This window comes from Eutrigla gurnardus (genome assembly GCF_963514095.1).
Source record: "Eutrigla gurnardus genome assembly, chromosome: 7".
In the NCBI taxonomy this organism is placed as follows: Eukaryota; Metazoa; Chordata; class Actinopteri; order Perciformes; family Triglidae; genus Eutrigla; species Eutrigla gurnardus.
In genome coordinates, this window is record NC_139921.1 from 10,205,109 (window position 1) to 10,218,411 (window position 13,303).

Genomic DNA, 13,303 nt, shown 5'->3' on the forward strand with positions numbered 1-13,303 from the left:
AGCCATTCCATGTGACCTGAAAGGTGTGATTTGTCAGATGGTGATCAGTTGACAGCTCCATCCTTCTCTTCACCCGAGTTGCCAAAACATGCGCCCTCAGATCAGACGAAGTGATCACAAAATTGATCATTGACCTTTGGCCTAGGGTGCTCTGGTACCATGTACACTTATGAGCATCCTTATGTTCGAACATGGTGTTAGTTATGGACAGTCCATGACTAGCACAGAAGTCGAAACAAACGATCACTCGGATGTAGATCAAAGGCAGAAAAAGGGCATAATAAGAAAAGTGTTGGTAGATATTTCATTTTTTTCTCATTTTCATTTTTGGGATCATTTTATATAAAAATAAGTTTTCTGGTTTAACTATTTCTACATAAAAATAAAAACAAAATGTAAGAGAGAAAAGATAACAGTGAAAACCAGAAAAGGAACATTCTCTTACCTTTGAAATATATCCACTCTGTCTGTGTGTCATTCTTGTGCAGACAATTACATTCTCTTTCCATCTCCTTAGGAACCTAGAACTCTTCTGATGATATGGCCCATACATTACGTGATTGTATTATTACTAGTAGCAATGTTAATTACAAGACACCATGTACCTGTCACACATGTTTTTGTGTGTTTTTCGTTTATGAAAGTTAATTGTAACATTTTGGTCACCAAAAAATGTTTGTTAAACATTTGGTTGTATTTAGATCCACCCTCTCTGCTCCCTTCTAGTTGCTCTACAGAAAGATGGTGACGGCCAAATTCTTTTGAAGCTTCAAATCCTTGGTCCATAAACTAATAGGTGACATTATGGTGACTCATTTTCATTTTTGGGATCATTTTATATAAAAATATTTTTTCTGGTTTAACTATTTCTACTTAAAAATAAAAATAAAATGTAACAGAGAAAAGATAACAGTGAAAACCAGAAAAGAAACATTCTCTTACCTTTGAAATATATCCACTGTGTCCGTGTGTCATTCTTGTGCAGACAATTACATTCTCTTTCCATCTCCTTAGGAACCTAGAACTCTTCTGATGATTCATGTTTTTGTGTGTTTTTTGTTTATGAAAGTTAATTGTAACATTTTGGTCACCAAAAAATGTTTGTTAAACATTTGGTTGTATTTAGATCCACCCTCTCTGCTCCCTTCTAGTTGCTCTACAGAGAGATGGTGACGGCCAAATTCTTTTGAAGCTTCAAATCCTTGGTCCATAAACTAATAGGTGACATTATGGTGACTCATTTTCATTTTTGGGATCATTTTATATAAAAATAATCTGGTTTAACTATTTCTACTTAAAAATAAAAACGTAATAAACTAATAGGTGACATTATGGTGACTCCATCAACTTCATACAGTCTATGGTTGTAAATTCATAGAAAAATACTTGCTTAAAATGCATGCCAATTTACTTTACAGATGATACAGTCTTTATTCTTGATGCTGAGATTGTGGAAGTTTGAGTTTCCTATCAAGCAGCAGGGATGTGTTTATGATAGGGGCAGACACTATGTTCCAAGCAAATACTGTCCCCTCCCTTGACTTTCTACAAAAAAAAAAAAAAAACATCAATTTGCAGCTGCTTTCAGGAACAGTGATGGGGTCCAGGGTCAATATGCTCCCTTGACATCCAGCGTTAATTTCCTTTGGTAATAGCCCAGTATTTTCCTTCTACTTATGGCCCGATTACCACTAAGAGGCTCATAGAGGCTGACATCTCTCCTCCAGTCATTAGACTGGTCCCCAGGAGCTCAAGTCTAATCAATCTACATCTTGGAGCTGTTGGGTAAAAGCTTGATTACAGTTCTCTCCGAGCCTATCATTGCTGAAAATGTGTGGATACTTAATACAATGTTTTGGCTTGATTTGGTGGGATTAAAAAAAAAAAAAAAACTCCAATCGGATGTACAGAGTTTGTATATTTCATTGATTTGATAGGTTTCTGAAAACTGCCCTTTATATGTGGTGAATATTTAATGTTTCCTTAAATAGCTGTTACATAGAATTGATCGTTTACATGTACTTTGTGTACATGCAAAAATGCAACAATTACATCATCATTTAAGTAAATTAATTCTTTTCTCATTTTCAATTCATTTTTTTTTTTCAAATTCAAATTAACATGATATGGTCCTTCTCAGCCCCCCAAGGGAACTCAGGGCTAAAAGTCAGCATTTTTTTGTGTATATGTAAACAACCCAAACAAACACAGACCCTCTGAAACAAATTCAGACCTCCTCCAAAGGGGGTCTGCATATGGTTCGCCTCGAGTCTGCATTACAGTTTGCTTAAGCTATTTATTGTGAACAGAACATACTCCAGGTTCACCTGCCCTTGGTCATCGTATCTTAGCCCTCTAGGTTTGCCATGAGGGGTCATCCACTGTGTGATCAGTTGCCAATCGTTATTGGCCAATATTCAGTAAATATATGATCTGAGGATCGGCTTTAATTAGGCTCCAATCCAAGCTGTGAACATCAAATCTGTGTTGAACTTGTCAAGAGCTGATTGGCTAAATAATTGAGCTAAGAGATTCTAAGAGATTCTAATCAGTAATAATAAGATTTGGATGAAATTATAACATTATCATGATGTGTTCAACAATGTAATCTTGTCAAATCAAGTGTTTGGTGAGAAACTTGAATCCGGTTGTTGAGATATTTTCATGTTTGTATCAAATGAAATTTAGAGGGAATGAACGAGAAAGAAAAAACAAAAAATGCCAAACAAAAACCAACCCAAGATAGAAAATAAAATTGAAATAGCCTAGCAAATCAAAACACTGTGGCAACAATTCTAGGCTCCCTACCTAAACAAAATCAGGAGAAATAAGACTAGTCAAAATAAAATTGCTTCTCTACGTGGGGTGGCTGTGGCTCAGAGGTAGAGTGAGTTGTCCTTCAATCAGGAGATTGGTCGTTCGAATCCCGGCTCCTCCAGTCTGCATGCCGAAGTGCCCTTGGACAGAACTGGATCAAAGTTCTATGAAAGTACTACAGAGTTTTACAGAGTGTCAGTATGCAGGTCCACTGATTAGATTAATGATAATGATCAGCAGGAGGGGTGTGGCAGACCTGTAAGGCAAAAGGGGAACGACTGCCTTCTTCTAATAAGACTTAACCACAGTATTGGTTTTGCAGTATTGAATTGCCCAAAGTTAATAGTAGAAATGTCAATGCAGTCCCATCCATCCATTATCCTGTTCAGGGTCGCAAGGGGGCTGGAGCTGATCCCAGCTGACATTTGGGTCACCAGTCTATCACAGGGCCGACAACCATTCAATTGTACAAGCAATGCCATCATCATCATCATCATCATCATCATCATCATCATCATCCCAGAATTATTTTTTTTGGTAATTTTGACTGTAACCACATTTACAGTTGAATCACCATAGACTGTTTATCCCTCATTTTCTCTTATCACTCAATCATCCTCCCTTTTTTCTTTTCTTTTCTTTTTATTCATCACTCATCCCTCAATGTATCTTCTATCATCTCCTTTGTCCATCTATCCCTCTCCAAGCCTTTCGGGTCTTCTCAACCTTTCCACCCATTCTCTCTCCACCTGCCTCTCCCTCCATGCCTCCCTCCTCCGTCTATCTCTCTTCCATCCACTCCCCTCCTGTTCTCTGACTTTCAGAGAACAGAAGCCGGCTTAGAGGGGGTAGAGGCGAGAAATCAATAAGGCATGATTTATTGATCACTAAAAATGATGGCACTCATTAGCCCCCCAAAGGGACCTCAGCGTTAAGCAGATGACAAAATGTCACCCGTTCTTCGCTCCACCCCACCCGGTCACCCATGCAATAAAAAGATCCCTGGCCACTCTCCTCTCCTTCCCCGGCAGCTGATCCATATCTGGGATGCAGGACAAAAAAATGCAGGCCTGACAGTTAAATGGCAGTAAGATGGACAGTGTCAGTCATTCTGTTGAGATTGCACTAATTACTACAAGCATGTTTTTACTTTCAATGGCTTTATTTTTTGTCACACCCTTTTCATTTTGTTTTATTATTTCCCTTCTGGCAGATTAGACCATTTACAGCACAAGATGCACATGGGGTACAATATTTTTCTCATCATAACTGAGGGAAATTTGGATGGACCATGTTTCCCAGCATGCCTGGGAGCATCCAAAGTTGTTCAAGAAGATGTGAAGGCAATTGCAAAGGTATAGGATCTCAAAGCTTTGCATGGATGTTTGGATTTTCCTTTGAGCTGTAGCCTGTAGATTTTGCACCAAATGTGACTCGAAGGCAACATGCCTTGGTATCAATGAACCTCTTGCCGATGGCCCCTTAAGGCTTCAATGTTCTTCATACCCCCCAAAAAACCCAAGCGGGCTTCAATGAAGGGCTTGTACGATTGTCTAACAGCATCTGGAACACCTTTGAGAATGGCAGGGCTTGCAAATGTTTTTATTTTATTTGTAATTTGGTAATCTGTCAATAATGTCCACTCCATGCAGTGATTGGTGTATGGAGGTGGAAAAGAAGGCAGGGTATCAGCTTTTCTCTCCACTTCTCTTTAAACTTTAAGGAGTGCAACAGCATAACTGCTTCAAAGTAAAGACCTGTAAACTTTAAAAATGAACTGTTTTTTAAAACATTTAACTTTTGATATTATTCTACACTTATCTGTAGTTTTAAATCATGGATGTATGCTGCCTATAAAATTACTGGGTATGTAATATTGAACTTATATCAAAACTTGGGATCTACCAGATAGGAAGTTGCTGATGACTAGTTGTAATAGTATGATAGGAAATTGACTTGCGATCCCCCGGACGTGTCAGTGGAAAGATGAGGCATGGTCTGGCGAAAAGTTTCTCTGGTGCTATTTTGGTGTTTCAGAAAACAATTGCGCAACTGACCAGGGGTCCGTTTCACAAAGCAGGTTTAGTGAAAACCTTGAGTTAGTTAACCCTGAGATGAGGGAAACTCTGTTTTTTCGGTTTCACAAAGCCAGTTCAGCATAAATCTGAGTCCGTTACCCGGGTAACATACTCCGTGAACCTAACCTGCTCGCTAGCAGGTTTGCTTCAACAAACCGTGAGTTTCTCCCTACATGTCTCCGCCTTTTTCCAGAATCTGAACCATCTCTGAAAAAAATGTGCCGGTGGGTGTGAGTGGTTGTCTGTCTCTACATATCAGCCCTGTGATAGACTGGCATCCTGTCCATGGTGTACCCTGCCTTTGCCCAATGTCAGCTGGGATCGGCTCAGTCATGAAAAATTCTGATGATTTTCTTGGCAACAGCCAAATTGGTTTAAGTCTAGAAATTCTAATGTCTAATGATTGATCATTTCTCATTGTTAATGCTATAAACTAATGCTAATAACTCCCATAATCATTTTCAAATCTCCCTTTGGAATTATTCACACACACTTACAGAGTTACAAAGTATATACAGAAAAGGGTATTAAATAGTGTGATACTCTCTCAGACTTCATTTACTGTTTTTCCATTACATTCCATTGATCCATATGCTGGTCAAGATGGCAGCAGACTAAACAAAGTAGCCTACTCCAGATGTTCCATCTCCCCAGCAACATTTTGCAGCCAATCCTTGGGGATCCGAGGAAATTCCCAGGTCAGATAAGATATATAATCCCTCCAGTGTCTTCTGGATCTAACCCAGGATCATCTACTAGTTGGACATGACCCGAAAACCTCTAAAGGGAAGCTTCCAAGAGGCGTTCTGATCAGGTGCCCGAACCACCTCAATTCACACTTCACACAAGAAGTAGGAGTTCCATCCCGATGTCTTACCTCATCTCTAAGGTGTAGCCACTCTTTGGAGGAAACTCATTTTGTCTGCTTATATCCATGGTCTCATTCTTTCCATCACTACTAGTTAGTGATAGTAAATTGTATTCTGAGTATTCTGGCTCAGTTCCCTCTTCATCACAACGCCACAATCAGTGCTGACGTTGCACCAAACCACCTGTTGATCTTGCACTCCATTTTACCCTCAATTGTGAACAAGATCCCAAGATACTAAAACTTCTTCTCTTTGGGCAAAAACTCTCTTCCAACCCACAGGAAGAAATCCACCATTGTCCAGTGGTGACTCCCATCCCGACCTTTCTACAGATTTCTCAGATTTTTGATGTTCTGTCCCAGGAGCAGAAGCACACTTATTTATAATTTCTCATCAAAACAAATGCAACATATTTTTCACATATTTTCAAGCACCAAACAAGCACAAACCGATGGGTTTCTACCATATCGCTTTAGTGTATTATTTGGTGGTATGTTAGCCAGGACTGGCTGGATCCAGGAGGGCCGGTGGACAGTGCCATTCAAACCAGGTGCATTTGTTTCTGTTTAGCGATCTGGCAGAGCAGAGCAGAGCAGAGATTCTAGCAGTTCATGATGAATCATGCATATGGGGCCCTAGTTTCGTGGCGCAGCGCGGGGCGGCGCAGGGTGGCGGCGCAGGGTGGCGGAGCCGGCGCAATGCAAGTTTCGACCCGCGCAGCCTTGCGCACCGTCAGTTTGGCAGTTTGGTGGATCGCCTGCGCCAAGATGGGTGTGGCGGCGCAGCAGGGGGAGGCGTCACAGATTCAGCTTGGCGTAGCGGAAGTTTCGTGGCAAAAAGCCTCGCCGAGACTGCGCTGAAAGCTCGCCAGCTCCAACCTGGTCTACTTTCGGCGCAAGGCGTAAATAAAGTCCATTCATTCAATGCGAATCACAGCTGGCGGAGTGGAAGTTTGGCTGACTGCGCGCAGTGCGCACACGTCACCGAGACCTCACAGGCAGGTTTCCACAGTTCCAGGCACATTTAAATGCAATAAATAATCACAACAAACACTATTTAATGCAACTAATTGAATCAACATGTGAATTTATATCTATATAGATTGTCCCGTCACATCTGACGTCAGATCAAAGGCGGATGGCACGCGTAACGGAAACTCAGCCTCTCGGACCAAAACATCTCCCTCTCTCTCTCTCCTGTTTTTTATAATATCGGCATTGTTATTATTATGATACGCGCGCACAGCGCGTGATGCGCGTGGTGGGAGCGGCGGCGCTGCTTCTGTCATCGGGTTGTCAAATGACGGAACTTGCACTGAACCTCCCCAAACGCATTAAAGGTGAGGAGAGGAGCTCATTTGATTGGTGAAGATCTGAATCGGCTGTGTTAATCCCAGTCCACGCCTCGTCTCCTCCTCGTCTCCCACTCACGCCTTCTTCTCCTCCCTCTTTCCCACTTGCGCCGGTGGGCGAGACGGGAGGTGTGCCTGCGCGAGCCTGCGCGGTGCACGAAACTTGCAAAGTCCAGGCGGACACACCCCGTCGGCACGACGCAGGTGCGCTGAAAGCTGACTGCGCCTGGTCTACGAAACTAGGGCCCATGCTGTTGATCCTCTTGGGAAAATGTGCACAGCGTCTCCTAATGCGACGTTCACACCGGACGCGATAGACGCGAATACAATCGCTTGAGATGCTTGTATCGCGCCGCTTGATCATTTTGGACTATTTGTGTCATTCGCTTCATTCACTTCATTCGCGCATGAAGCTCATTTTTGAACCATTGCCGCACCAGCGGGGGAAACGAGCTGGCGCTGCCCTTCTGACCGAGGCTCAGCCTGTGGACGGTGTGAGCCCGGTAACGGCCCCCGACGCGCCGGGGTGCGGTCTTCTCGGAGTCGGGTTGTTTGGGAATGCAGCCCGTCCATCTCAGCTGCGGAGCGCCTGTCCATCTGTCTGTCGGCTTGAACTCGTCGCTGATTGGATGTTGCGTCAGACGCGCCAGACGCTTCATTCGCGCCGCGTTTCATCGCGCCAGACGGTCCATTCGCGCCGCCGCCGCCTGAATCACGTGTCATCGCGCCATTTACATTGATTTTCAATGTAGATTTGCCGCTCAATTCGCGTCTATCGCGTCCAATGTGAACGCCCCTTAAGAAGTAGCAACAGACAGCAACTCAGATCCCTGCTATGATCACAATGTAGAGAATGTATCGCAATAAATATTTTCCTCATTAATGATGTATTATTACATCCACCGGGAACCCATCTGCTTTTAATCAGTATGTTAATTTGTTTGACCTGACCCACGCACATCTCTAATGCACAAGTTGAAGAAGCTTATGGGATTGCATTTCACTGGAGGTGTACCTTGGATGTTTTTTTGTGTGACAAAGAAATTGATTGATTGATAACATGCACGTTGCATGCAGCTTTGACTTTGCTATAGCTTCAAGGAATATGAAATTGCCTGTGATCTGTCTTCTGAGAACAGCCTCGTGGAAGTGACTATACTAGTTGATCACAAACTGAAAGTATTTTTCTTTGTTCAGGAGGGTGAACTGGTGCCTGAATTGATGCAGACCAGACTATAACCAGAAATGAGACTGCAATATGTTTGCACTTTGAGATAGTCACTTTTGGATTTAAGTGATAATGTCTGACTAAACACATGGAATTTCATCGGACACCACTAACAAGACCACTCCTCTTTTGCATTGCCGTGCTATACCTGTCATTGAGGTGTTCTCTGCTTCTGTGGGTCAGCATTACAGAACACATGATAGAGGATGACAAACTTGGCAAGACAAGCCAAACCAATTCTGACGCATTGGTCCTGTTGTTGAGATGCCGTCTTCCACCGTGACACACTCACAGCAACTGCTGAGGCCCCATTTACACGAAGGGAAAACGCAGATATTTCCATGCGGTTTGGCCTCTCATTTACACGAAAACCCCATTTTTATCACAGAAAACGATTATTTGTAAAACCTCTGGCCAAAGTGGAGATTTCAGATAACGCTGGTTATGTGTTGTTGTGTCAACTGGGAGAAACAGGGTTTTAGGTTCTCAAGCGTCACAGGAAGTTGCTCGTGTTATTTGTTGTTGTTGATTCTGAGGATTCTTATTCACTTGCATGGCTTTATCCTTCTCCCTACACTGCCACCCATAGGTTTGGCAGTTATAATGGTGCTCGACGGCAGATTTATGTGGGTTGAACAATGTTGTGTGCACAATGTTATTTTTGAAAACGGAGGGGGGGAATATTTGTTTCTGCTACTCATTTTATTTTCAGGCACTTCAAATCAGCCTCTCATTCACACACACATACACACACAGAAACACCCTTGAAGTAGTGAGTTACCATGCAAAGTGGTGGTCTTGCCATGAAGAGCAATTTGGGTATTTGGGATAGCCATTGGCTATTTCATTATCGACTGTTACATTGTTGAGTCTCTGAATTAAGGTCTAGAGAGGTCTTGTCGCTGCAGAATATTTGATGCAGTTTGGCAATATATATATATATATATATATATAAAATCTGCAAATACATCTTATAAAGAAAGTACTAAATGACAATCAAAGATCACACCATTCTATCGATAATTAACATGCATATAGTTACTAAATGGTTTGTATGATCCGACCACAGTACAATTTCATTTCTAGTCAATATATAAGTTAGTATGCAGATGATGTTAAAATATGTATATGGGTTACATGGTCAAAACTTTTGAAACTGAGTTGTTTGAACATTTCATGTTTGTTTGATGGCTTTTGCAGATGGTGTTTTACTTTCCATTATGTTCGGTCAAATGTTATGCTGTGACTTTGATAGTTGTCCTTCATTATGAGTTTTGATGGGGTTCTAGTCTGTTTGTGCATATCAATGAACACACCTTAAGCAGTAGAGTTTCTCCACTACCCCACTGCTTGTTGGACAATCCCTCATGTCCGACTGTGCGTGTGTGTGTGTGATTTGAAAGAGGGGAGGGGGCTCAGGCAGGGCCCCAGGAAGGGGTGACTGGACGCTTCATCACCCGATGGCCAACCTCTCACAATGATGCATGAAGCCTGGCAGGATGTGGAGCATGGGCCTCAGAGACCAAAAAACACCACGCACACACACACACACACACACAAAGAGAGAGAGACCTAGGGCATAATGGGCACTTCATCCAGTGTCACACCCCCAAGTATTGGGGGTTGGACTATGGCTAAGGGAAAGAGGTAAGAAACATGTTGAACACAGTAAAAAAGTTCAAAGTGATACTCGACACCAATTCAGATTCATGTGAAATCAAAAAATATGATTATTTGCCACATGTGCGCTGGCTTACTATCAAATATGGAGCATATTTTTGGTGTTATTAAATAGACACATCACAACTTATCAAACAACAGCCAACAAACTGTACTGACTAAGTTATTATCTTATCATCTACTCACCTCAGTGTATGCACCCTCGAAACAGAGACAAAAACATGATGAAAGAGTCTGAGTCTGTAAGTCAGTGGTAATTATAATGTGGAATCTATGTGTGGTGTTGTGAAGGCAAAACCAAACAAAAAGATTACAAGATGGTGTACATGGCTACACCCATCACTACCAGCAGGCAACCTGCAAAAGGAAAAGCCCAAGACAACATGACGGGACCTTCTCAAACCACCCACCCTATCCACTTCCATAACCCTCCAACATATGGATGCTGACTTACTGGCTACGTGCATCAGTGTCAATCATGCAACACGCTCCATACAAATGTAAGTTCCGTGCAGCTCCCCGTACAAACCGAACTGGGTAAATTGTCAAAGTTGTCATCCAGATGTTAACATCTTAAAGGTCATATCGTATTTGGGATTATGTAGTCTAGAAAATGACAGACGTGTGTGCAAAGTGTTCTATATGTAAAAGGACAGTTGCAAAACCCAATTATCTCAAACTTCAGTTAAAAATGAAAAAGGGGAAACATAAATGAGAGTTAAGTTTAGTTACACACACACACACACACACACTGCTCAGTCTCATTGTTAAAACTGGTCAGATGAAGAAGTGCTAAAATTGGGGCACAAAAGGACAAGTGTGTGGTTTAAAATTGTGCTCCGAAAAAAGGCTCCATTCAGAGCCAAATTAATGCCTGCTTTTTTTTGAAGCAGTATCATAGCACTCTCAAAAGCAAGTGTGACTTCCATACATAATAGGAAAAAGTTCCAGTTACAATGAGCCATTCCAAATAAATGGCAGAGAGCATGCGGTAGCTTGGCTCAGGGGCCTCTAAATATTTTGTAATGGCATTCGTGGTGAGAGCTCCATCTGCCCACCATTCACTGTGCCTCTTCCAATAAACACTGGAATTCCACTTCCCACCGCTTTTGTTGATTTGCCAAACTGTAAAAACAAGAAAGGAAAAACTTATCTGGCTTGCATTGTCTCTTTTATGGAGCTCTGGAGATGCTTAGTCCTAATTATATCATATCTTAATTGTGTGTGCATGTGTATGTGTGTATGTGCGCTGTGGTACTTACTTGCACATGCAGGAGGAATGTTACTAGCCGAAGGGAAGTTGTTTAATCTGTTTGAAATCCAGAGGCCAGCGCTGGTTAAATCTTTATTAATCCACTTACCTTTAGAAACGTTTATAGTCCCTATTTCTCAGAAAATAAATATCCTTCAAACAATTGTATTTCTACATGCAAAAATATTCTTGATTAAATTAGAAAGAAAACATCTAAAAAAATTTTTTTTTTTAAATTTAAGTGATATTATCACATTGCTGGAAGGTGTGAGAGAGACAGAGTGGAGAAAAAAAATATTCATTTGGCAAAGTGATCAACAGACGGAGTGCTGAAGGCCTTGATGTTACCCTGACGTGGTGTTAAACACTGCCTCTGGACTGCCAGACGCCTGGTCACTTCAACTGCTTCCAACTGAAGAAATACACAAATTAATGATTCGGTTGAGATGAAAAGTGCCACTTTGAGAAATGTGGACGATTTTCCCGTTTGGTTTGAGTCACTTACAAAGTTATTGTGCTGACACTGGCCTTGAATCTGCTGAGACCTACATCCTCCTTACTATTTCGTCATACATATGTCAACGTCATGTTTGACACTCTGCAGGTCGCAGGGGATTTTTTCAGTTAGTGTGGATTTGTTGTTCTTTATGTCAAGTCAACACAGGCATCAAATAGTGCAGTTTAGTCAGTGTTCCTTTGCAGCTGAGCATTTGTTTCTGAGGCTGCATTATCGGTAGATAAACAGACATGGTATGAAGAGAATAGTCCGCACAGGGAGTGAGAGGAGGTGGACGGGTCAAAAAACCAAAGGACTTTCATTCAGGGGACTGCTGTTAGTGTCCTGCATTAAACTACCACTAAAGGCTGACATTTTGTCACATCAGTTGAGAGTAACCTGAACACACACTATGCATGTAACAAGCATATATTGACACCTGCAAAAGTGACGCGAAAGGGGGACATAGAGCATCATTGTTTGGTAGGGATGTGGACGTAGTCATCATGAGGTCACCCATTGGTTTGTGGGCTATGGTGTTGAAGCCTCTAGTTCAGCATTTTCATCGTTGCCATAATCATCATCAGCCATTTTTTGAGTTCTTGCAACACATGAAGGAATTGACCATATTTGGACTGTGAAGGAGCAGTGGTTGGATCTGAACAAAAGCGGCAAAGCGGCACGCCGAGCAGCAACCTCAATGTATCACGCGCTATCTGGCTTCGGGTGTGGAGCTAATAAAGTTAGCTTCCATAACTCGAGGTAAATTTTACAGCTTAATTAATGTAATCTTAGTATCTGAATGCATTGGTAGGTTTTTTTTAAAAATTGGATCACTGCTGAAGCTACCAAAGCTGCACTTATAGGTTATTTGATTCTTCAACATGGCCTGGATATATTGGTTTAACCCAAATGTTTGTTAAATGTTTCCCAAGCTTCCATGCTACACCACAACCGTCTTCATCAGTAAGTATTTGAATGTTTTGTTTTAACTTCTAAGCCAACTACTTGCCTCTTTGATATCAGCAAATGATCTCTGGACCTACAATCATAAATGTTTTTTTGTCACTTACGACTGGCCAGTGATGTTTTTCTATCATCCACATTCTTCTAAGGTAGGGAATTGACTTAAACCAAGAAAGGAAACTAGAACAGAAATATAAGGAACCTAGAAGTACCAGGCAGGTGGAGAGCAGAGGCTGTGATGCAGTTTGTGTATGTCAGTCCGACTCCACTACCAAAGTGTGTAAACACACTAGCATGAAACAGCTTTGCATATGATCTGAGCACTTTCCAAGATGCCCGAGAAGAAAGGGAAAGGGAGAGAGGAAGTTGAGAGGAAAGAAAATAAAGCTCTTGCTATTTAGCAAGCTTGAGATGATCACATGCTGTCAACACATCACATTACATGCACCCACCTCCCCTCACACACACTTCCACCAACCCACCCTGCCCTGGATACACACACACACACACACACACACACACACACAGATACACTGGATAGAAAATGGATAGAGTTTTGTTGGTGT